Genomic DNA, 25,234 nt, shown 5'->3' on the forward strand with positions numbered 1-25,234 from the left:
CAGGACATCCATGCAATATTTCAGACATACTACTTATACAGAAACATCAGACATTATTTATCTGAATGGGACATATTTATACTTTAAAGCATATTTGTTGCTTACTTGAAATTTAAATGTAACTGCATGTCCTGTATTCTTGTTTGCTAAATTTGGCAACACTACTGGTATAAAATAGACAAAAATATTACTATCTCTGTAGTGTCCATGTGCACTGCTGTGTGAAGTTCACAGTTTTTAGAAATTAAAATATTTGGTGTCCCTGGAACTGAGAATTTGTTAGTATCTTAAGCTAGAGCTTTATGTTTTATAATTTCAATACAATGGCTAATGATTGCTTACAATTATTAGGTGCTTAGCAAGTTTAGATTGCTTAATGATTGAAGTCCATGTAAAACATCAATCAAATAAGCCTTTTGCAGCTTCCCTAACCACCATCTGGCCCCTCCCCACAAACCAAGAACAAACAAAGGTGTCTGGACTGCTACTATCAAGCTGAGAACAGAGACTCCAAATGCCAAACTACCTAGTACAAAGGGAATCCGGTCACAGAGCCAGGCTGCCAGTCTGCATCAGGGGATGAATAAGATAGAACTGGGTTGGCGTATTTTGCCACCATGAAGATATAAAAGGAATTGAGAAAGAGAAAGAATAGAGGTTTGGGATCTTAGAATCCTAAGTGCTGCACATTGCTCCTTTCCTTCCATCTCCCCACTCTAGCGGGACAGAAGATGAGGTGATACTAGACATAGCCCCTGGAGCTTTAGAGGCACTTGGGAACATTGAGACAGGCCCTGACTTATGTGGAATTTGCAGAGCGGCAGGATCCATGTTGTTTACTTTCTGGAGTCAACAAAGCATGCTGAAAGAGCACACACCCTCTTTAGAAGGGAAAGGTTCTCCTCTTTGTTTCTACTAGCACTTCTTGTGTGCCTGGATAGACATGGCTAGGATTCCCACGGGCCCAAGAGCTACGGAACGTAGACAATTGCGACATCAGCCCCATAGAAGCCAGATGAGGCAAAGGTTCACCATGAGGTAGGAGAATTTATCACACTCTGTAGGATACCTGCTAGCAGGGCATTTCAGACCATTATATATGCCACACAATAAATAGTGCCCAGTAGTTGGATGTAGCCAGCTTGAAGGCCAACATTTTGAGGAGTGACTACAAGCCCTCCAGATCTCACAGACAAGCCCTGGGTGTGAAGTAGACCTCCCTTCCCTTAGCAACAGGCCCACAGGCAATCATAAGCCCAGTGAAAGCAGAAGCAGGTAAAGAGAGAGGGCTGGGAAGAGAGGATCATGAAGAAATTTCTTATTCAAGCTACAGAATTTGAGCTAGAGCCAAAAGGAAAACAGTAATACTTGGATTTGATCAACTACTTACCATAACCAGGCTTCTAAGCCAGAGGTAACTTTTACAAAATTACTGGGTTAGATGGAGTTTAATGAGTGAGATGTAATTTATTTTACTTCTTTTGGCTATAGAATGGAAATTATAACTTATTGAAAAATAGTTATTAAAAGTTTGCATACAGCAAAGGGTCACTTCCACACATGTATTATCTCATTTAATTGTCATAACTACTCCTTGATATAGAGGTCCTATCATTCTCATGTAACGGAAGAACAAACTGAGGTACAGAGAATTTAAGTGGTTTGCCTCAGGCCACCATGGAGTAAGTGGCCAGGATAAATCCAAGAAGTCAGATTGCAAACAGTTGTCACCATTACACTCTACTGCAGCTCTGTAAGGGAATTTTGACACTTCCTCCTGGGCCCCACAAAGATGTGGATACTTGAGTCGGGTAAAATAGGGAGTGATACAGCAGTTTCACATCCAACAGATAACCCTCCATAGAACATTTGCCATGGAGAACCATCCTTGAAGCAGTGAGTTGAAGAAAGGACCACAGCTTTGTGCTTGCTGAATAATTGATAGCTGGGGAGGGTGTTGGGGGAGCCAGCCTCTAAGCTCCCCTCATTCTTAAAAGCAAAGCCAGTAGGCTTGCTTTACTCTATATCCCTTTGAAACACAAGCTGCCATTTTGTAGCTTCTTGCTCTCTTCAAGGCAGCTCTTGTGTTTTCTTCTAACTTGCTTCTACTTATATTAAATATATTACCTTTACCAAAAATAGGGGGTGGGGGTCAAAAGGTATAATTTTCCCTGGGTTCTAAAACCATTCTTCATCCCACTACTACCTAGATTCATTTGTTTATGGCAGCAGAGATTTTTGTCTCTTTTGTTACATGCTTTATCTTTAGTCTCTACAACAGTGTTACACTGAAAGTCCTTAATAAGTAAATGTTATTAGTTAATTCAGTAACCTCTTCATATATTCAGCAAAGTTTGTGATACGTCTAGGAATAGAAATTTGTAGTACAAACAGGAAGATTTGCTACTTTTTTAAAACTATTCTTCACTCTCTAAACTACAAATCAATGTTATCTGTATTATTGTAATTGATCATTAATGTCTACTCTTATTTCTGCATTTGGAGGCAAACACTACATCGTCTACCTCCTGGCACCTTCACCTAGCCCACTGCTGGACACAAGTAGATAGTTAACAAATGCTGGCTAAATATAATCATGTTTAAATCTTGGACCCACAAATCAATTTTTAAAAACTTGAATGAGAACCTATCTTCGATTCCATTGTAAGGATGCGATAACATCCATTAAGGACTTATTTTCCAGGTGGTGACAATGTCACACTTTCTTAATGCAAGGTAATAAGCACTGAAATTAAAAACAAAGAAATAAAAAATGAAGAGATGATTTTAACGTGTTTACAAGGTTTAGGACTAATCTACTGAGGTATGACTACCAGCTGAACCATGTCATATATGTGAAGTATGACAGCTTTTTGTTCTGTCTTAAGTTATAAAGAATGCATTATAGACCAAGAAAATAAAACAGCAGGGGTGCCTAATGAAAGTAACTCACTGTTTTCCAAAAACATTAAATGTAATAGGCCCTCTCTATAAGTTCTCACCGTTTTAAAGATAACTTTATGACCCTAAACTCCAAATTTAAATAACAATGTATTTTTATTACTAAGGAGACTACATTTCATCATAAAAATAGCATGGTAATTATTCTACATTACCATTACAAGCATGAACATTCTCAAATATATTCTGCTGATTCCTTCTTTTAAAGAAGTGCTTTTTACTTTTTAATTATGCATGTAATAAAATGATTCAACTTAATAACAGAATGGGAAGATGGATAAATTTTATTTAGTTAAGCCCTTTTAAAAGAGCATTTTTTTGTTTGAGTGGCTTTTTTTTTTTTGGTCTTTATTTTTTTTTATTTAAATTCAATTAATTAACGTGTAGTGTATTATTAGTTTCAGAAGTAGAGGTCAGTGATTCATCAGTCTTATATAATAGCCAGTGCTCATTACATCCTGTGCCCTTCTTAATGTCCATCACTCAGTTACTCCATTCCCCCCCAACCCTCAGTTTGTTTCCTATGATTAAGTCTCTTATGGTTTGTCTCCCTCTCTCATTTTGAAAAAGGGCATGTTTTTATTTAGATTTTTAAAAATTTTGCCACTAGTTTTTGGCAATTGAAAGAAAGAATCTGCAAACAATAAGCATTTTCATAATTGAGCTAATTCCTACATGGGCAATGTGTCATACAGAAAGTAAAACATTTATTGCCAAATAAATGCATAAGTTATATAGATTGATTTTATACAAATATCACATAGAAATGATATTTTTCTCTAGAAAAAAAGTTAATTCCTCCAAAGAAATTATTTTAGAAAATGTGAAAGGATCTGAGTGCTCTTAGAATGACATATGAATTAAACAATGTTAAAGAAAAAACTATGTATCCATAATTCTCAACATGACAATAAATCAGCTTTTAAAACTCTAGTATTTGGGGGTTTTCTCAGTATTAATAACCTAGAACCCTTGCCCTTGATGTACTCTGCCTCTATCTTTTGCCCAATGGCAAATCAAATTGCCGATGAACACCACAAAAATTAAGGACAAAATCAAAAAAAGAAAAATCATGAATCAGGCTATGATTCCAGACACACATTCATTGGCAGAATGCACAATAGCCTGTACTGTTTCTCCCAGCAAAGAGGTTTATTTCATTTAAGCTTTTCTTCTCTGTGCTTCATTATGTTCTGCAGAGCCCATGCTGGAAGGTTTAATTTATTTAAATGACAAAAGCTTCTTAAACTTAACAGGGAACATGGCCAACTGAGCTTTCCATTTCAAAAGTAGGACATTTGATCATAAAAGTGATATCAAAACTGAATAATTTGAATGTGTACTGAACTTTGAAATCCAATAAAGGCAAGGAAAGAAAAGAGTTAGAATCATTTGTTTAATAACATGGATTTAGTGTTACATAATTTGAAGGAAGATAGGGGAGCTTCCCCTAAATGGCTCATCACTTTCCAGATCCATGAATCTAGGGAATTGACTAGGAATTTATAACTATATGTGATCAGATAGAAGCAGCAGTTTGTCTGACCCTTATGGGATCTAGTGGGTTTTGTTCTTTGGTTCTTTGGTTCTGGAAACTTAGTCACTAATTCTCACTCTAGTTCTTTCAATCCATTCCAGGCTAAACTAACACAACAACGCAGTATTTATTAAACACCATCATGTACGTAACAGATGCTATAAGCTCATCTTAATGAAGGCCTCAGTGATGGCGGCTGTGACAGATGGTCATTCAGTAAATTTAGATGTTGAAGGAAGGGTATAAATGACACGTCACACTCTATTTTGGAATATGGCTGCCTTGCTTTACTTTGGACAAGGAATGTGTTACAGATCTAGTTCAGCCTCTTAGGTCCTAAATAAATTTTGAGGAATTAACTAATTGATAAATGTAAAAATGAAAAAGGAAAGGGAGATGAGTGGATAGGAAAAAGAAAAGAAGGGAGAAAGGGGGAAGGGAGAAAAGGAATATCTTTGACTTTGTTAATATGTCAGGTAATGTCTAATATGGATAAGGGTAGTTCGTAATTTGCAAATACAACACATCCTAGAGTTACTAATTCTATTACTGAATTTACTAATGAAATCTTCTAGTCCTCATTTTTCTTTACCATATAGAAGGTCATTAATTTCAATTAATGGGGCTATCATAAATATGAAAATATATTTTTCATAAGCAACAAAACATATATTGTAAACCCCATTACTGGTGTTACCATAACTCTGAAATAGTTGCTCAGTGGTTTTTTTTTTTTTTTTTTTTTTTTTATGATAGTCACACACAGAGAGAGAGAGAGGCAGAGACACAGTCAGAGGGAGAAGCAGGCTCCATGCACCAGGAGCCCGACATGGGATTCGATCCCGGGTCTCCAGGATCGCGCCCTTGGCCAAAGGCAGGCACCAAACCGTTGCGCCACCCAGGGATCCCTTGCTCAGTGTTTCTATTTCTATTCCTAAAGGTCCTTTCATTTAAGAAAAATAATGAAAGAAGAAAGAAAAAGTCTTCAAAACCAAGTAAATGGCTATTCCAAGGTAAAACCAGCAAGATTTAGATTCATTGTCTCAAATATGTAATCCAGGAATTGCTCTCCCTGCCCCAATTTCTAGTCTCATTTCCCCTCATTCCATTTTTTGCTATTGTATATCAAATATGATAGCATCCAGGCAAAAAAAAAAAATCACAGAATAAAATTAAAGTGCTTTAATAAGTCACCATCCCTACTGCCTCTCCAAACTGTTTCCTTCATTCCTCATTTGCCCTCCACATACCTGCTACACTCAATCACTTTGAGATCCACAATCTATTTGTGATACTGCAAATAGCATTCTCTCTCCTCCCCCTCACAGGCTGGGGAACTCCTACTTATCCTTTAATACTCAGGTCATCTGTGTTCTCCTTTATGAGGTAGGACCAGCTACATAATTTGTAGGGCTCGATACAACACAAAAATTCAGAGCCAGGGAAATTGTTAAGAAAGTGAAATAAAAGACATCCAGAAGGAAAAGAAGAATTAAAACTATCTCCATTTGGAGATGACATGGTCATGTATATAAAAATTCCTGAGAAATACACACACTTACAGTATTATAGGTAAGAAAGTAGTGCAGAAGGATGCATGACATAAAAAAAAAAAACAATATAAAATTAGTAGTATTTCTATATACTAGCTAGGAACCACCTGAAAATGAAATTAGGAAAATAATTTCATTGACAATAGCATCAAGGAATAAAATACTTAGAAAAAAATAACAAATGTGCAAGACACAATAATTACAAAACATTGTTGAAATAAATTAAAAACTTATATAAATAGAAAGACATTTCATGTTTACAGATTGGAATAACAATATTCCTGAAATTGACATGCAGATTCAACTTAATTCCTATTAAAATTCTAATTGCCAATTTTTCAGAAATTGACAAGCTGACCCTAAAATTTGGATGGAAATGCAAGGGACCCAAAATAGCCAAAATAATACCAAGAAATAAGAATGTAACTGGAGGACTCACACTTCGCAGTTTTAAAACTCATTACAAATCTACCATAATCAAGACACTGAAGTATGCCATAAGAACAGACATACACATCAATGCAATAGAAGTAAGTGTCCAAAACTAAATCCATGCATCTATGCTCAGTTGCTTTTTGACAAGGATACCAAGGTAATTCAATGAGGAAAGATTAATCTTTTCAACAAATGGTGCTGATTCAACCATATATCCACAAATGAAAAATGAATACAGACATCAGCCTCACACCATATACAAAAGTTAATTCAAAATGGATCAAAGACCTAAATGTAAGAACTGAAAGCTACAAAATTCTTAGAAGGAGACAGCAGCATAAATCTGGGTGTCTTGATTTAGGGAAAGTTTTCTTAGACCTAAATCTAAAACCACCAAAAATAATTAAATAAACAAACTGGGCTTCATCAAAATTCAAAATTCTTTTGCTTCAAAGGACACTCTCAAGAAAGTAAAATGACAACCCATAAAATGGGAGAAAGTATTTGCAAATTATATATTTTATATGATTCTAATATCCAGAATATATAAAGAAGTATTATGACTCAACAATTAAGAGACAAAAGAAAAACAAATAAAAAAACAATCAAAGGGTTTAAGGGGTTTTTTAAAAAAGATTTTATTCATTTATTTGACAGAGAGAGAGAGAGAGTGCACACAAGCAAGGGGAGTAGCAGACAGAGAGGGAGAAGCAGGCTTCCCGCTGATCGAGGGATCCCTCGATCCTGGGACCCTGAGCTTAACTGACTGAGCCACCCAGGTGCCCTTCAAAGGATCTGAATAGACATTTCTTTAAAGAAGATATACAAATGTCCAATAGGCACATGAAAAGATACTCAACATCTTTAGTCCTTAAGGAAATGCAAAACCAAATGTAATAAATATACTACAATCCTCTAGGATGGCTGGCATTGAAAAATAACATGCTATTAAAAACAGAAAATAAGCGTTGGGAGGGTGTAGAGAAACTGGTGCCCCCATACATTGCTGGAAGGATATAAAATGGTGTAGCCTCTGTGGCAAACAGCTTGGCAGTTTCTCAGAAAATTAAACATAGAGTAACAATATGACTCGGCAATCCCACACCTAGGTAGATACCCAAGAAAAATGAAAACATACAGTCACATGAACATATTATTCATGAGAGCCAAAAAGTAGAAACAACCCAAAGATCCAGTACCTGTTGAATCAGCAAACAAACTGTGGTCTATATGGATACCAAGGAATAGTCTTGAGCCAGAAAAAGGAATGGAGTACTTATACATGCTACAGAATGGACGAACCTTAAAACATAGGAAACAAAAGAAGCCTGACACAAGAGGTCACATATATTTGATTTCACCTATATGAAATGTCCAAAATAGGCAAATTTAGATATATATATGTATAGCTATGGGGGCAAGTGGGAAATGGAGAATGACTACTAATGGGTATGGGGTTTCTTTTGGGGGAGATGGAAAGGTCCTGAAATTGATAGTGGTGATGGCTGCACAACATTGTGAACAAACTAAAAAGCACTAAATTATATACTTTAAAATGATGAATTGTATGGTGTGTGAATTATATCACAATTAAAAGAATGCAAGGCTTCTTGTTCAGAATTATTAAGAATTTCGAGATACCAACAGCAGAGCATTAAAATGAGAACAGGGATGCCTGGGTGGCTCAGTAGTTGAGCATCTGCCTTTGGCTCAGGGCATGATCCCAGAGTCCCAGAATCGAGTCCCACATCGTGCTTCCTGTGGGGAGCCGGCTTCTCCCTCTGCCTGTGTCTCTGCCTCTCTCTGTGTGTCTTTCATGAATAGATAAAATCTTTAAAATAAATAAATAAATAAACCAAGAACAGATCCCTTTAAGTGCAAAGCCCCGTACGGCACAGGTTGAGCATGTGTGAAGCCAGCTCCACTAGGAGGCTTTCACTTACTGCCCCAGGAAGAACTGGGTCCATTCTATCCTACACCCTAATAGCACTTGCTTTGTAACACTTGTTGATGGCGGTACGTGGCAGCAAACAAGATATTCATTCACGTTATGAGTATTTGTCAAACACTCATCATGTTCCAGGCTGTGTTTTGGAGTTAGGTATATGTCCATAAACAAAATAAAACTCCCTTAATATTCCATAGAATGTCAGGTGGCAGTGTGAGCTACAAAGAAAAATAAAGAGCCGTTGGGTCTCTTTGAGGCAGGGCTATCTGAGCAGAGATAGTGATGAAATGAAAACCTGGATCACGCAGACTGCCACAGGGAGAGGGGGATCCCCAAGGTGAGAGTAGAGAAGTAGAGAGGACAAAGGGAAAAGAACTTGGAAAAGTGGGAGGGCAGGGACTTTGAGTTTTAGATCTGAGGGAAGTCATGGGAGAGGATTCACATGACCTCACATTGAGATGATTGCTCAGGTTTCTTTGGGGAAGATAATCTGGAAAGTGAGGAGGATAGAAGGGTACCAATTAGAAGGCTCTTGGAGTAATCCAGGTGAGACATCAGGATGACTTAGAACTGGGAGGTAGGAATGGACGTGGTGAGAGGTGATCAGATTCTGGATTCAGTTTGCCAGTAAAACTGACAGGTCTGCAGATAAGCGGATGAACAATTTGAGAAAAAAAGAGAAAAATTTCTAAAAGCCTCTCTTTAGTCTAAGCCCAAGGATAAATGGTAATGCTATTTTCTGAGATGGGGAAGCTGGGAATGGAGTGGCCTATAAACTAGAAAGGTGATTTATCCACACACACCCCACCAGCCATAAACATGCACACACATAGATATGCATGCATACACACACACATGCATGACAGACAAAGGTGGGGCAGGCAACAGGCTGACTAAACACTCCCATTAAAAGGGGACAGGGAATATGGCTCAAAGACTCCCCAGTCACTGGTCCACAGCAGTGATGCAGTCTGCCAGGCAGGTGTTGTAAGGCTGTTCAGCCCTGGCAGTGGGGTAAGCTCCTTTATTAGTCTCCCAGCCTGCTGTGTGGGATAAGCTACCTGGAATAAGCTCTCCCATCCAGTGTCCTCTGTGGCTTCTGACTAGAAGCCACCTTCTTCTGGAGGTGGTTCTTTGTCCATATTCTTTTTTTTTTTTTTTTTTTTTAGATTTTATCTATTTATTCATGGGAGACACACACACACACACACACACACACACAGAGAGAGAGAGAGGCAAAGACACAGGCAGAGGGAGAAACAGGCTCCATGCAGGGAGCCCGACACAGGACTCGATCCTGGGTCTCCAGAATCATACCCTGGGCTGAAGGCAGTGCTAAACTGCTGAGCCACCCGGGCTGCCCTCTTTGTCCATATTCTATAGGCAAACCTGATACAGGGATTGGAGAGTTTGTCCTATTTCAGGATTGAAAAGCTTCCTTAGCTCCTTTCTGCCTGTGAAATTTTGGGGGGCTAAGGTGTGGTATAGGCCCACGTAGTAAGATTTTTTTTAAGACCATGCTTGTGGTTTCTTTGGCAATATACATCTTCCAAAAATTTTAATAATTTTCTGACCTGTTTACAGTCAATTCCATGTGCCTGCAGTCTCATAAAAAGTTATTTCTGAAGTATAATTCTCAAGCCTGATCTAATGCTTTGCTTTCTTGGTCCTCTCTCTCTCTCTCTCTCTCTCTCTCTCTCTCTCTCTCTTTCTCCCCTTGCCGACCCTGGCCATAATGGCCGCTACACTGAACGCATCAAGCTTTGTAAGATGTCACATCCATTATCTGATCTTTGCTATAAAATTGAGTTTTAATGGACCTTTTTGTAAATGACTTTTGAATCTTATTTCTACTTCTTCTCATTCTCAATTCCTTTCCATAGTTGCTTATAAGCCAGCCAACCTTTGTCTGGGATCACCTCTTTCTTCTCCTGTCTTACTAAAAGTAACCAGTCACAATCCCCACTCAACTGTTAATGTTGTTTTCCAATCTTTTCCAAAAGAGCTACAACACTGAAAGGCAACCACAAGTAGCAACTTTACCAAATGTTCTGTCACTGAAAAATATTTGTCTTCATCTTTCCAAGTCTCAAATACCAATTTCCTTACCTATTTCCACTCCTAAGTCAATGCCACATATTTTGGAGTAAGCAGTGGCAAGAGCCCTACTACTCATATCAATTTAAATTAATGTCCAAGTAGCATTGCAACTACCATCTATTTGTTAGCACTCAGAAGAATAAAATTGTTTTATTTCTAAGTTCTTACCATAGAATTTTTAGCACACTCAAGCTCAAAGGAACAAAACTGATAAAGAAAAATCATCATCATTATGCTTTGCTCAGCCCTCTGTGTTGCCTGAGTCTTTTTAAGACTATTTATTTGAGAGAGAGAGAGAGAGAGAGAGAGAAAGCACACACATGTGCAAGCAGAGAGAGGGGCAGAGGAAGAGAGACAAGCAGACTCCCTGCTGGGTAGGAGCCTGACATGTGCCTTGATCCCAGGACACTGAGATCATGACCTCAGCCAAAGTCAGATGTTGAACCTGACTTTGAGCCACCCAGGCATCTCTGTATTGCCTAAGTCTTAAATGAATCATTAGATCACACTGTCTTTGAGAATATATTTATTCTGGTCACAGAAGCCATTGTTTCCCAATGTTATCATTTCAGAATCTTTGCAATAAAAATACCAGGATTAGGTGAATTGTACTATTTTTCATGGATTATGTGCTTATTTAATTTTCACAATAATCCATTTTAAAACTGAAAAAACTGAGGCTTACAGCGATTTAAAGATCCTCCCAAGTCTACATAGCTAATGAATGACAAAGCAAGGTTTCCAACCCAAGTCCAGTGGACTCAAAGAGTAGGCTACAATGACTTGAGAATTCTTGACCTAGATTTCAGAGAGATGCAGAGGGTCTAAAACATCAAGGCCTGGGGAGAAAGCAATCATATGATAAAGGAGGTTGAATCACTTTAATGATGGTGGATGACCAAAGGCATGACTCTAGGCTGGCAGTTGAACACACGGAAGGGGATGTTTACATATGAATATGGTACAAGAGCCTTCAGCATGTAAGTAGAAAATAACATTATTTAACATTTGGCAAATGCAATACATTTGATGATGCACTTCAGCTTATGTTACCTAATTTCTCCCTGAAGAAACTTTATAAATCAAGCAGGACAATTATTACTATCCCTATTCAACAGATGAGGGTCAGAGAAGTTATGTGACTTGCCTAAGCTCACTTAGCTAGTAAATGACCAAGCTGGGACTGAAATCTATTTCCTATTGCCAACTCCTGTGTTCTCTCTACTATTACATGCTGATATTCCCGATGCTATTTATAATTTTGTTTCACAGTTTATAATGCACTTTCAACTGTATTACCCTACTAGATCTCATTTGATACTATTCCTTTGTCCCTAGGAACACATCTAATATGTGGCTTTAGCTTTTGCCTTGTAAGATAATTGCTGTCTCTCAGACAGAATAATTACTGAGGTAGGGGCAGTTAGTTGTAATACCTTCAAAGATATGTGTTCATAATGAAAGAAAATTTCTGCAGCTTTGTTAGGAAAACCAATTCTAGTATATTTATCTAAGTATGCTCATTTATCTAAGTGTGTTCATTTTTGCATTTGATATCTGAAACAATAATGCAGCTCTTAATATCACACACAAAAGTTCTTCACTGTTGGGAAATATAGACTAGGTAGGTAAACAATTTTCTTTACTGGAGTATTATCTTCTAGAAATATTTAGAAATGTATATCTAGTCTAGATGATATATTACTGTTTTGATCTTTACAGCTGTAATCAAATCTACTTGAAATGTAATAATTCTTTGGTATTTCTTCATTTGGGGCAATCGGAAAACTGAAACTCAGAGAAGTCAAAAAGATTAGGCACTTAGATATACAACCAGCCATTGACAGGTGGACTCAGAACTCACTTTTCCTGGTTTCTAGGTCCATTTTCCATTTCTTCTATGGTGTATCTCTTGTTTCTAAATCAGAACTGTGTGGCAAGAAAAATTTTTTAAAACATCTCTTAGGAGTCAGAAGACAAGGGTGTAGATACTATCTCTGACAATGACTACCTGTATAAACTTGGCCAAGCCATTTAGCCCCTCTTAACATCAAGTGTGCTCAAAGATCTATTTAAAGTAAATGGTTCTCTATTTTACCAGAATGATACAGCCATTCCATGTAAAATAAACATCAATTACTTATGTTGAATCTAATGAGTGGGATAAGTATAGCGCGTGTTCACCTAGATGAACTGAGAATACAGTCTCTAAGTATTTGCTGTTTGTAAAATAACCAGATTCTGGTGCGGAAATCTCTCTTCTTTCATTCACCACTTAGATCTTTCAACTTTTCATACAAGCAAAATTAGACATGCAAGTGACTTTGTCCTGCATCTTTAGACCATCTCTATTCTATTCCAATTGTTACAAATCATTAAGAACAGACAACTCTAATAGAAAAACTAGCATTTTACAAAAAAATTATATTAATGGCTATTAAATGTATGGAATAGTGCTCATCTTAATTAGACATTAAGGGAGTGCAATTTAAAACCATAATGTATTACCCTTACATACTCACCAGAATGGCTAAAAAGAAAAAGAACAAGTGTTAATGAGAATGTAGCAAAATTGAATTCTCCTAAACTGCTGGTGGGTATACAAATTAATACAACCATTTGGAAAACTGTTTGATGAGTATCTACTAAAGATTAAGATAAACATACGCTAAACTCAGAAATTTTACTCCTAGGTATACATTCCCTACAAAAAAAAAATTGTATAAGCATAAATAAAAGACATGTATAAGGATGTTGGTAGCCAGACCAACCATAATGGCCCTAACTGGAAACTCAAATGTGTATCAAGAGCAGAATGGATAAGTTAAAGTATATTCACTCAGTAGAAAACTCTACAATGAATGTTAATGAGCCCCAACTATGGACAACATGAATGACCCCTACAAAATAACAGTAAGTGAAAGAAGCCAGATGCAAATGAGTACGTATCGTATAATTTCATTTATATAATTCTAAAAATCAAAAAAAAAAAAAAAAAAAAGAGGGGCCTCTGGCTAACTCTGTCAGTAGAGCATGCAACTCTTGATCTCAGGTTCATGATTTTGAGCCCCACATTGGGCACAGAGCTCATTAAAAATACATAAATAAATAATAAATATCCCCCCAAAGAAGTAAACCTAATCTATTGAAAGTCAGAACAGTAGTTAAATCTTGGGAGGGGGATGTTGTAAATCAGTGGAGCAGGAAATGGGCTTCTGACATGGTTCCTATTCTGTTCCTCTGGCTAGGTGCTGGTTACAGGGATGTATTCAGTTTGTAAAAATTCATCAAGCAGTAATCTAATGGTTTATACACTTTTCTATAAATGAGTTATATTTCTTTTTTTTTAAAAATTTTTTATTTATTTATGATAGTCACACAGAGAGAGAGAGAGAGAGGCAGAAACACAGGCAGAGGGAGAAGCAGGCTCCATGCACCGGGAGCCTGACGTGGGATTCGATCCCGGGTCTCCAGGATCGCGCCCTGGGCCAAAGGCAGGCGCCAAACCGCTGCGCCACCCAGGGATCCCAAATGAGTTATATTTCAGTTGAAATTTTATATTTACATAATAAATAAGAGCTTGTCCCATCCCCAAGGATTCTCAGTATGTTAGGAACAGACCCTCTCGTTAGCATGTTACAACAATGCAGTGAGACAATTTGGTCTATTATAATTCATCAAAGGTTTTTAGGAGCCTTTATTACATGCAGGACAGGCTAGTAGGTGCTGAGGATATAATGGTAATAAAATAAGCTTGCTCATTACTGTTCCACACAAAAAAACAAGGGTATGTAAACAGGTAATTTCAACACAATATGTAAATGCAGAGGCCGAGGAATGCACACAATGGGAAAAATTACAAAGGAAGACAAACCATGAAAGACTCCTAACTCTGGGAAACAAACAAAAGGTTGCAAAAGGGGAGGTGGATGGGGGGGTGGAGTAACTGGGCGATGGGCACTAAGGAGGGCACTTGATGGGATGAGCACTAGGTGTTATACTATAGGTTGGCAAACTGAATTTAAATAAAATATTTTTTAAAAACTCAACAACTAAGAGTTCTTTAATTTACCTCCACTTAATCAACAGGACTAGTTTACCCATCACTTTCCATTCTCTGTAAAACACATTGACTGATACCCACAGCACAGGAGATGCCCTAGGCTGGCCAACCTATAAACTTTTACATCCATCAGTTGAATTGTATGCTCATTAATAGTCAGTTATATATATGTTTATCAGTAGAGTCTCTTGCTTCACTTAAAGAAACCAAAAGTGAAAATCTCAGAGCCTGCATTATCGTATGGTTTATATAACAAAGACTTTTTTAAAGATTATATTTATTTATTCATGAGAGATACAGAGAGAGAGGCTTAGGCAGAGGGAGAAGCAGGCTCCCTGCAGGGGAAGCTTGATGCAGAACTCAATCTCAGGACCTTGGGATCAGGACCTGAGCCAAAGGCAGGTGCTCAACCACTGAGCCACCCAGGTGCCTCAACATAACAAAGATAAATAGTGTTTCAAAACATTGGTAATTGAAGGTATATTTTGTTAAGGCTTTAAGTTAAAATATCTAACAAAAAGTTTTTATTAAACTACTAATTACTTAGCTATATGCAATGCTTTAGTAAAAGTATAAGTGCCATATTCACTAGGTTTAAATTGTGGTCCTATATTCATTAGCTATGTGATTCTAGACAAGTTATTTAACCTTTTTGTGCCTCTTTTATTTTATTTGTAAAGGGGGATAGTAATAGTACTCTCCTTATATGGTTGTTGTTGGCAATAAATACATTGCTGTATCTAAAGAACTTTGAAGAATGCCTAGCCTACCATATGAATTTTCTTGATCAGTGTTAGCTATTAATATTTCTGGTCATATCACATCAGATAAAAGAGCTGTAGCTCTAGAAGATGTAGGATAAATAGGATGAATCTTGAGAGGAAGAAATGACTAATGATAGTTCATTGCATGAAGCCACAAACGTTGCATGGTGTGGAGATTTACGAAAACTTCACAAAACTTTGAGCAGGATCTTAAATCATGAGTAGGAATTGACCAAAGAAATAAAGCCTGGAAGGAATTGTGAGCAGAGAGACACAGGTGGTAGAGACGTGCAGAAGACTAAGATCATGGTGGATTTAAAGAACCTGGAATTATTCTATATTCTTGGAGTCAAAGATCCCTTGGACTAAGAGATGGAAGGTTAATTTAGAAAGGTAATTTTTAATTTACCTTTAAATTTTCTGTTCTTCCTCAAGACTATGAGTTCCATGACAGCAGCCATTATTTCTACTCTTTCCCTAATAAAAATCATTTTATTGAATTGAAGTCAAAGAGTAAGTTAAAATAATCTGCACTTTACATGCAAACCAAGTCTTTATTCTTTCTTTTCAGACTTTGCAAGAATACATAGTTATTCTTAGCATTTACGTTTATAGTATGAAATGAAAATATACTTTTTGAATTTAATGGATCATATGCAAGAACAAGAAACACGGATAAAGTATTTTTGTCTGATCCTTATTTTACTAAAGCGAAAATAAAATAGCTGCTAGAGTACAGTAATTTAATTTCAAGCACTGCCTTAGAATTAGTGATTCCTGTAGAATCATCCTAGCGCCTTTAATGGTTATGGAAAAAATGGTGCAAGAGAGGCAAAATCAATAACTTTACAGCAGTAACGTCCACCATGGATCAATTAGTATAATCAGTGGAATAGTAATCAATTTACATGACACATCCCATCTCTTTATTTTCCTTTTGTTATTCTTCACTGTATGGAAAGAAATTTCTCCACATTGTTATTTCTTTTTTAATATTAACAGAATCAAGAAACCTGTTTCCACACCTAATCAAGAACAATATGTGAGTGTTTATTTGTTAAACGAATCTGAGAACATAATAGACTCACAGAAATCTTCATTTTTACTCGGAGAACATTATGACATTATGTAAATTAAAATCTGTCTTTACCTGGAGGCAGACTTCATCCCCCCCACACAAGGACACACATGTCAAAAGCTGGTAGAGTAAAGCTGCGAAGTCACAATTCCAATTGGGTGGTACTTCAGTAACATATTTATAAATATAAATATAAAAATAAAAATAAAAATAAATATAAATATAAATAACATAGTTCACTATGTTACAAACAATCAGTATAGATTGGGGGGGGAGGGGTAGGTAGTAGCTATAGCATGTGACACTCTTTTCTAACAATATCATTTTTCCATCGAATTTATTTGTAAAAAATACAATTTTTAGAACTCTGAAAATATAATTGGCCATTTAAAAAACACTAATCATACTGATGGGAAAAAAAACAAAAGAAATGAAAAGAAAATGTCATTGCAATAATCCAATTCATTCTCTTCCTTTTGAAACATAATATTAACTTGTTATGAGCTATGTGGATTTAGCAAATAGATGGTTTCCACATGAAATATAAGTATATAAATGTGGTACAGTTTTTTACTGAAATTTAAATCTCAACTATTTATCTGCCTATGTGACACTTGCTTTAACCTTCAGGAAAAATGTGTTGTACCGAGCATGAAAATGCTAATTATACTTGTAGAAATTTTAACTAAACTTTATTAAATAATTCTAAGAAAGCCACTGTTATTATGGGTTTAAGTATGTTGCAAATATACTTTTTTTAAAAAGAGCACCCAAAAGAAGGGGAGGAAAATAAAATGATCCTCTTGAGGCTGCTGTGCATCCATAACTAAATGAAAAAAATCCCTCAGTCATGAGTGATAGCTCGGGATCTCCAACATCAACTGGGATTTCAGTGGACATTTCTTGTCTTGGTCAATTCCTCCTTCTGCCTGCCCTGCCCCAGTCCCAGTGACCATTTCAGAGAAATATAACTCTCCTCACAATTCACCCACATTCCAACCCTCCCACCCTAAGCAGATGATCATGCCTTCTTTATTAGGAAAATTGAGACAAAGTGATCAGATCTCTCAATTTCTTGACTTTCCCTTCTGGGCCCCTCATCACCTACAGATTCAAAACAACTATGCTTCTCCTTTCCAGTCTGAGAAGATGAAATGTTTTTCCTTCTGTTTAAAGCCAACCCCTTCACTTTATCAGTCACCTGAATCATGCAGGACTTTTCTCCATCAATTATATTCTCCAATAGCTTTGACTTCTTATCTATTGACTTTTTACCTCAGCTTTTAGCTCATCTCTCCCATACTGGTGCGGAAGGGAAAAAACTTCACAAAACTCACCCCCTTTCTTTTACTTCACAGCCACTTGAACTAATATTTTATCTTCTTGCTGCTCTACTCAAACTAATTTTGGACTACCCTATTTACCCTTCTAGACCTACGCCCACTCTTCTCTACCTGACCTGGATGTTGGCCTATGACTACATCAATGGGCTTACTTGCTGCCTTGCTTCTAGTTGGTGTGGTCAATGAGCAGCATTAGAAGGGCATATAACAAAGGAAGGAGACTGAAGAATCAGGGTCTTTTTATTCTAGCTCCTTGAGGTGCCACCACGGGCTGGCTTAATTCCTTAATTCCAGGTCACAGCTCTTGTCAGGCAGCTTTCTTGATACAGTCTGTCTGTCTCTCTCCCCCCTTTGCCTCCTTACCTTCTTCTTCATCTTATCTCTTTTGGCCAATGGACGGTAATGGTGTGCTATAACTAGCCCATAGGTAGTACTATTTCTTATATAAAGAAATTGTAACAGTTGCCCACTTTATATATAAGCCTTCTATTTAGCCTCTTTAAATTATCCAGTAAGAGTCTCCCCTTTGTCTCCTGCTGGGTCCCAGGCTGATACAATTTTCTTGAAAGAATAGCATATAATATAGTATAGTATAATATAATATAATATAATATAATATAATATAATATAATATAACTTACATATTTCTTATTCAGTAACCAACCCACACAACTTAGCTTTTGTCTCACTATCCCTGCACTGAAACTATCTTGTTTCTGTCTGGCCACTATTATCGATCCCCACATATACAAATGCAGTGGTCAGTCTATACTGTACATTTTTTTTCTATATTTTATACTGTTGGCCACTCCATTCTTCCCTAGCATGCATGATACCCTCATTGTTCTCCCTTTATATCTCACTAATGGACTTTTCTTACTATTAACTCTTCAAACACTGGTGCTCCCCATAGTTCAGTCCTTGGCCCAATGTTCCTTTCATATTAATATGCTTTTCCTAAGTGAAGTCCTCCACTCTCAAGACATTAAGCATACCCAACACTGTCCAAATCTAGCTATCTGCATGTTGACACAACTATCTGCATATTCTGATGACACTTCAAACTCAGCACAGCCAATACTCAAATCATTATATTACTATGCCTCAGAACTGTTGCTCCTTCTGTTTTCTTCTAGGATAATAGCTCCATCCTGGTCTTTCTCTTCCCCACCCCCTACCATATCAGCTTCTAGTCATGATTCTTTGAAAATTATCATTCATATTTGCACTGAAGAGAAATTTCTAAAGTGAAAATATGACCATGTCATTCCACTGTTTAATATCCTTAAAGAGCTCTAGTTTGAGCTCTTTCAAGACACATAGGTGCTTTCTTCCTGCCCTGTCCCTTACCTATATCCTCAGTCTCAGCAGCTGAAACTATCATGCTTTGTGCTTTATGTTTCATTGATACCAAACTGTTTTAGGGTCTAGTTCAATCATAATATGCTATGCCTCCATGGCTTCTGAACTCAGTCTTTCTTGCCAAAATGCTCTTGACTATGTTGTTTGATTGTGTCTTTAGTTTTTAGCCTGGTACCACTCTTTCCCAGGAAGTCTGTCTCCTTGCCTCTATTACCCCACCTCCCCCTTGTCTGCTGGCATTATGCCTTTCCCACTTGTCCTTCTGCTTCAAAGGATCCACACTTAGGCTCCCAGAATACCTTCAAATCTCTCAAAGAATTTAAAGTAGATTAAAATTATCTGTTAGCATCTCTCTCTACCTCATTAAACCTAAAGTGCTCTGAGGCAGGGAAGAGGACCTGGTCATCTTCTTACAATTACAAAGCACAGTTTGCTGAATTAAAGCAAATATTTAACAGCAATTTTTATAAATTAAAAGTAACTATTAATAATAACAAACCTCTTGTTACTCCTTAATCTCTGTGTCATTACTTAGAAAATAAACATTAAAGTGTTTGAATATCCATAAAAAATTAGTATTCTGATACATTACAGCTTTCCAAGCCATAAACTGATATATTGTATGCTGCAGCAATATGCCAGCATATACAATGTGCTCACTTGAAATCAAGACAAATGCATACAAGTCCTTGGAGCAGACCAGGCTGGATTTATATGCCTTAACACTGAGGAAGATAGCTTGCCAACATGTGTTGGAGTTGATATCCAATCCCTAGATCTGAGATCCTATTAGGGGTCTTGCAGGAAATAAAGATTAATGATGCCCAATCTTGAAAGTGAGAGAATGATTTTATAGTACAAAGACTGAGGTACCAAAAAGATTTGGTATAATCAAATCAATGTTGGTGACATAAAGAGGTGACAGGAATGATGGAGCTGCAGTTATAATCAGGAAGTGATTTGGGTGGGCACAGGAGTGATAGTGACCCGACTTATAGGGCAAAGCAGGCAGTGAAGAATAGTGAGGCAGGACTACTCAGGACCATAGGGGTTACCCTAGAAACCCTTAAAATGGGGAGAGAGATTTGATGCCTGAGGTCTCTCAATTTTACTGATACCATTTTTTCACACATTACCTAAGGAAACATGGACTTGTTGTGATTCAAACAAATATTGTTGGTACTGTGATCATCTGACCATGATAATAATTTTAACAACAAAATAATCAGAGCTACTAATAAGCACTTGTAATAGTCACTGTGCTATAGTATATATTGTAAATACACACACACACACACACACACACACACACACAGTCAGTAAATACTGTTGTTCATTATTTCTACTCATACCATTCTACTCTAAGCCACTGTTACAGGTTGAATTATGTCTATCAAAAAGATATGCTGAAGCACTAAGCCCTAGTACCTCAGAATGTGACTTCATTTTGAAATAGAGTCTTTACAGAGGTAATCAAGTTAAAATGAGGTCTTTAGGACTGATCCTAATCCAGTATGACTGATGTCCTCATACACAAGTGAAATTTAGACAGAGAAAGACATACACAGTGGAAAGTTGTGAAGACACGCAGGGAGGAGATGGCCATTTGCCTGGAGTGATGCATCTGTAAGCCAAGGAACACCAGTGATTGATGGCCAACACCAGAAGCTAGAAGAGGCAAGACACTGTACAGCCCTACTGACACCTTGATTTCAGGGTTTGGGCCTCCAGAACTGTGCCTTTGCAAAGCAGGGCAGCCACCAGTGCTTGGGTCCTTGCAATAGCCTCCTCACTGGTCTCTTCTTCTCTTCTCCCTCTCTACCCTGCCCTCAACCCCAGGAATCTATTCTCAATATACAAAATGGAAACAAGAGTGAAGCCTTTAAAATACACATCTTGTCATATTCCTCTTCTAGTCAAAATCCTTCAATGTCTTCCCATTATATTCAGAAAAGAAACCAAAGTCCCTGCAGTGGACTCCATGACTCTTCATCTTTTGACCTTATCTCCCACTATTTTCTCCTTTGCTTACCACAGCCCAGCCCCACTGGCCTCCTTTCTTCCCTCAAACACACTAAGAAAACCCTTATTTGGGGGCCTTTCCACTTGCTGTTTCCTCTGCATGTACCCCCTAAAGATCCGTAAGCCTAGCCCTCTCTTCCAGGTCTGTGCTTAAGCATTCCTTTGTTGAGAAGGCCTGCCTATCCTCTATACAATTGCATTGCAGCCCCCTGTAAATGCTACACCAACTTCCCCTGCTTGATTCTCCTCCACAGTAATCATCATCATCTAATAATATACTGTAGACAGTATTTATTTTTGTTGTTGTTGTTTTCCTAACATGAACTTAGTCTTAACAAAGACTTGATATCTGTTCACTGAGGTATGCCGAGTGCCTAGAACAACAGAATCTGGCACATAAAAAATGCATAAAGTATATCTGTTGAGTGAATAAATTATCATGTACCTTAGAGATAGCACAAAGTGGTAGAATGAATACCGAATGCCACTGAAGAAAGAATCGCGGGTCCTTTACCCCCCTCCCCAAATCACTTACCAGGGGTAAATGGCCTGGAGTAAATGGCCTGCAATAAAGAGCTTCTGAGTCTATTTATTCACCTGTGAAAAGGATAAAATCTCCTTTGTCTACCTCGCAGTGTTATTCTGAGAGTCAACTTGGATGATGCATATAAAATTATGTCTATAATCTTTACAGTGTTATATAAATATTAGCTATTATTAAAATAAATCTATTCAGAGTTTTATAGAATGGAAGTGACTCTGTGTGTTAAGAGGTAATTAATAAAAGATGACATTCTTAATTGTTGAGAAGTAAGACTTCCTGAAAATAGATTCTAAAAAATAAAAGTAAAAGGAATCCCTGTCAGCACTGCTTGAAGATTTTTAAAAAGTGGGCACTGTGAAGCGCAATGCTCATTACTACTAGCTATTACTTGCTAAGAGTTACTGAACATATTTGAGTATATAGCAAAATACCCAGGGCATTCAAGCCTTCTTGATGCCACAGAGAGCTCATTATAAGTGAATGAGAGTCAGCATTATTTACTGAGAGTGTATCACTTCATTTCAAAAAGGAAAGAGAAAATTTTAAAAATATACTATGGTTTCTTAAACTTACCTTGCCCACTATGATTTATACATGCTAATAATGTTTCTGCCAACTAAGTAGTCTATGAATAATGCATAGTGTGTGTCCATCTCCCTATCAGATCCCATGATCATACTTAGGATGTCTCGGATCAACTTCACATTCATCAAACAGGTAAACAGGAAGCATTTCTTAAGCATCTATTGAGGGCCAAGCATTGTGCCTAATGGAATGAGCAATGATAAACAAAACCGGGTCTCTCTCTCCTTCATAAGAATTTGCAATCTACTTAGGAATGTACAGCCATATAGAACCTCAATACAAATCAAAGTATAAGAGGCTCTTCAATAAAAGGCATGCACAAACAAAATGTACATTGTGAAAGAGGGAAATTGACTGAGGGCATCTGAAAAAGTTCTTAGAAACACTGCTATTTTGTTAGGTCATAAAGGACTTCAGTAGGAAGAGAAGTGTGAAGAGGATGTTAGGGCATGCTAGGTAGAGGAAGTAACTTGACCAGGAGCAGCAAAAGTTTCAAAAAGAATTTAGACAGATTTGTGATGACTTTATCTGTAAGTAGGGTTAAAGGGCAACATGATTATTCAGGAGTCATCTTTAACCTGTGGAAATTAATAATGTCACTGGCAAAATTATATTGTGGCGCATAGTCTAAGAAAGTGGTGCATGGTATTTCTTATCAATTAAATCTGAAAAAGTGTTCAATTTTTTGAGGGTTACATATTTTGGGGGAAATCTAATAAACTTTAAATACCTCCCTCTATAGTACACATTGCCTAAGACACGAACATTTTAAATCTTTTTATTTATTTATTTATTTATTTATTTATTTATTTATTTATTGTAGTCACACAGAGAGAGAGAGAGAGAGAGAGAGGCAGAGACACAGGCAGAGGGAGAAGCAGGCTCCACGCACCGGAAGCCCGACGTGGGATTCGATCCTGGGTCTCCAGGATCGCGCCCCGGGCCAAAGGCAGGCGCCAAACCGCTGCGCCACCCAGGGATCCCTTAAATCTTATTTTAAAAGTTTAACAGAATTCTTCAAAGCCTGCCTTTGGACCTCAGGCTCAGAATCACTAGTCAAAACAATGAGACTATTTGGGTGTGGATTTTTTTCCCTTTTTGTGCCAGGGCATTTAGGAGTTCTTAGAGGGAAAGTTTTGAGGTCAGTGGTGAGATAACACAGCATTTGAAAAACAAGAAATTGTCAATGTGTTGGAGAACATCTAAGATACTATCTATTGAACATTGACATTTGCCAACTTAACAGAGAAAACTTTTGATAGGGAGTTCTAAGACCCATTGAAACCATAAATCCCGAAGTCTTGCAGCTGCAATCACAGCACTATTGTGCAGACTTAAAATGCTTATATGAGAAAGTTCTTCACGAACATGACAACCGGACAAAGATTTATGTTCCTGTAGACCCAGGGCATGGGATTTGAGTGTTCCTCTTTGTCATATAAACCTGCAGGTAGCTTGAAGAATTGAAGCAAAAGTTTGCTTCATATCTCAGGGATTGCCAACAGAACATTATCTTTGATTTACAACAACAGTTTAATGGTATTTTATAATAGCCTCTAAACATAGAACATAATTAAATGTAAACCTTTTAGCAAAGTAAGATGGCCTTTTTGGAGGGGTGGGTTGGGAATGTTTTAACATCTGAATCAGCAGCATCAAGAATCCTTTCTCTTAACAGATGAACAGGCCATATAAGTAGTTAAACTGCTTTCCATTCCCAGACATCAACATTTAAACAAGCTAGATCTGGTTAAACCAACAGGAGAATAAAGAGCTAGCAGGAGTTACCCTGTGACAGAATGGAGAACAATATCAACACATTTGTTAAACAACCATGTGGCCATAGTATAAAAAGGTGTCAATGTCATCCATTGACATTATGGACTATGAGAGTACTTTTGCTATAGAAACACACAGTTCTTAGCATTATCTTCCATCTGTCCATTGTCCATCCTTGGGTGTATGTGTGTTTGTCTTATCTAATCTCAGAAACTCAGTAACAATAATACAATTGTATTTCTTGCCTAGCTGGTCAGATACAGGGAGCCCGGCTACTATTTCATCTGTTGCGCTCCTCTTGCTCACTAAACCCTGTCCCATTTTGCCCCGTGCTGACTTTCTAACATGACACCCAGGTTTGCCCCCCTTGCTTGAGCCCCACTCTGAAAAAGACTTCCTGTTCTAGTTCAGAGAAGAACAGGACAATAAAGAGATATAATCCCAAATGGATAACATCCCTAGGTTTGCATTTCATTCTGATTTTCTTCCTTTGTTTATTTTTATTAAGCTTATCTCATTATTCATATATTTTGACAAACTGCATCAAATAAAAGATATTTAATATGGAGATGAAAATGAAGCTTAGTCAACTCTACATCATAGCTGATTATTTAGTGTCAAGGAATCACTTTTGGATAATACTAAAAATGGAATTAATATCCACTAACATGTAAAGCCTTCCCCTTGTCTCTTTACAGCAATATAGACCAATGAGCCCTCCGTGCAGCAATGTAAACAAAGAACTCCTGGGAAGCTGTTAATAGTCTCATTTCTGGCTTCCTTTACTTACTCAACTAAATTTAATCTGCTCATTTCCAGATACATCTTATTTTTAAGTAGAAGTCATTTAAACATATGCCTTGATTTCTTTGAGTATGAAAAAAAAGGAAAATGCTTATACATGTAAAAAGACATCCCTGTTACATTTTTAAGGGCATTATAATCTTATATAACTATATCGACTGTCAGGTAAATAAGATTCATGATAGAGCTTTCCCAGCAAAACAAATATCCTGATAGATGATGTGGTTTGCATCTATTCCTTAAGAACTTTTTAGGATACTTAGTGCTTAAGATGTAGGAGGAAAAAAAAGACTGTATTATATTTTCAGATGAAGAGGATGATTGACAATACAAGGAGCTGCTCTACTAATAGGCTA

At 37.2% G+C, this 25,234-nt stretch overlaps 1 protein-coding gene and 1 long non-coding RNA gene across 2 annotated transcripts in view; one reads left to right on the forward strand and one right to left on the reverse strand.

The window, feature by feature from the left end:
- KCNH5 (potassium voltage-gated channel subfamily H member 5) overlaps positions 1-25,234 on the reverse strand; it is a 275,213-nt gene that overhangs the window by 8,866 nt on the left and 241,113 nt on the right. The window lies entirely within an intron of this gene.
- Positions 11,958-25,234, forward strand: part of LOC144320705 (uncharacterized) — a 60,433-nt gene continuing 47,156 nt past the window's right edge. Inside the window, exon 1 of the long non-coding RNA XR_013386310.1 lies at positions 11,958-13,447. This is a non-coding gene — a long non-coding RNA (uncharacterized LOC144320705). The remainder of the gene's footprint in view (positions 13,448-25,234) is intronic.

This window comes from Canis aureus, chromosome 9 (genome assembly GCF_053574225.1).
Source record: "Canis aureus isolate CA01 chromosome 9, VMU_Caureus_v.1.0, whole genome shotgun sequence".
NCBI classification, from domain to species: domain Eukaryota; kingdom Metazoa; phylum Chordata; class Mammalia; order Carnivora; family Canidae; genus Canis; species Canis aureus.